General features: G+C 38.0%; 1 long non-coding RNA gene across 2 annotated transcripts; it reads left to right on the top strand.

Annotated features, from left to right (window-relative positions):
- Nucleotides 1–6: 6 nt before the first annotated feature.
- LOC112138889 lies at nucleotides 7–1,201 on the top strand. Of its 2 annotated transcripts, none has more exons than XR_002917863.2 (3): nucleotides 7–461; nucleotides 569–710; nucleotides 1,094–1,201. It is a non-coding gene; the product is annotated as an uncharacterized LOC112138889 (long non-coding RNA). The 2 variants fall into 2 exon arrangements; XR_002917864.2 differs by having other exon boundaries at nucleotides 7–491.
- The last annotated feature ends 611 nt before the right edge of the window (nucleotides 1,202–1,812 follow it).

Raw genomic sequence — 1,812 nt, 5'->3', positions numbered from 1 at the left:
TTTGAGAATTCTGATATAACTTTAATTTTAACTTTGGATTATCTGTGAAGCGAATACATGAGGGCTCACAGTGAGCTTCACTCATGGGACGCGTTTGTGTTCGGATCCTCCATCTTGTTTTGAGCGGGAAGCACACTTTAATTTTTTCCTCCTTTCTATTAATTAAGTGGACTTTGTAGGTTGAATGTTGATACTTGTTTTTTGAATGCACCATGCAAGGAAACGGCGGCAATTATGGCGTTGAATTATCGTGCGCTCATCTTTGGTCTGTGCACTCCTTTCTTAGTTGGTCAGTCAGACGGCTCCTTCCTCCACGACATCGAGCTTGTATCTTGGCAGCAATTGGAGTAAAACACATTTTTTTGTTAAATGTGAAATACTGACATGATTGTTTTCTTCTGTATTTATTCCCAGATTCACCTGCAGCGTGTCGCAGAGGAGAAATAAATTCATTCACATGGGTATGTTCTGATGCACGTTTACATTTAAATGTAAGTAATGACTTTATGTTTTAACATGACTTTTTAAAGTTATAAAACTGATTTGATACATTTCCCATATTCTACAGATTGAAGTAGAATTTGCTGATCTGACATCTGTTAATCTCAAGACTGCTATCTTCATTGGGCTGGATCAGTATCTACCAGGGCTACTGGACCTGTACGAGGTCACGGCTGGGACGCTAGCTGGACTGAGCAAGCTGTTCTGAAGTAAGTTTACTTCGGCCCAATCCGAATTCTTCCCTTCTCCTTTCCTCTCCATCTGAAGGGGCACTTCAAGTGTGAGTCATGTCCAGGAAATTTGCTGTTCCTCTGATGTATTCATTCCTTATCCATCCTGGTCACTCCCAAAGAGAACCTCAGCATCTTCATCTCTGCTACCTCCAGCTCTGCTTCCTGTCTCTAGGCTGAACAACATGGCTGATTTCACTCCAGTTTTGTACACATTTCCTTATATTTCAGCTGTAATTCTTCTATCACATCTGACACTTTTCTCCAACCATTCCAACCTGCTGCTTAGGGCCCAGTGGTATTTTGTTTTTGGATTAAACACATAATCCTTTATTTTCTTCTTTTTTCTCTCTCTCTCAAAGCAACCCTCAACTCAAAGAAAGATGGAAATTGTTCTGCTGGGCCTTCCCCACTTAAGGAGGACCCCTCATGGCATTCCAAAACTGCTGAGGTAAGTTTAATTTGACCACATTGTTAACAATGCAGTTGTAATGATATGTTAAAGTTGGTTGTAAAATTATTAAACTGGAAAAATTCACACATCAACGCAGTCCAGTAAGTAATTGGTTAAATCCGGGTAGTTTAAATGATCACATCCATACATTTTAAACAAAACAAATTGTAGACCACACAGGCAGAGGTAGCAATGCACCACAGCTCTTCCAGCAAAGCAGAAATTTGCTGTGGAACTGCAAAAGAAGAGACGTGTTGTTTTATATTTCATCCTTACTGAAATTACCAGCTACCGTGGCAAATAATTAAATAATTCAACTTTGTGCTTGATCGCACTTAAAACACGTGCAAATAATATCAAGCAATATAGAAACCGTTCTAATATCTGCTTCAATGAAAGGACAATATTTTCAACAGAACCTCCAATATTGAAGGATTATTCAAATTGTATTTAGATTTGTGAACGATCAAAGACAGGAGATAAAAATACAGTTCAGCATAAATAAACATAAATATTGAACATTTTTCTGTTGAAATTGGTCAGGTTACTTTTTATTATTTAAGTCAAATTGTGTTAAGCGGCTTTCAGCTTTCTAAACCTGAACATTGAAGTAACTTTTCACATTTT

This window comes from Oryzias melastigma, unplaced genomic scaffold, assembly GCF_002922805.2.
Source record: "Oryzias melastigma strain HK-1 unplaced genomic scaffold, ASM292280v2 sc02160, whole genome shotgun sequence".
In the NCBI taxonomy this organism is placed as follows: Eukaryota; Metazoa; Chordata; class Actinopteri; order Beloniformes; family Adrianichthyidae; genus Oryzias; species Oryzias melastigma.
The sequence above is the reverse complement of the archived record's forward strand: the minus strand, read 5'-3'. Positions and strand labels throughout refer to the sequence as shown.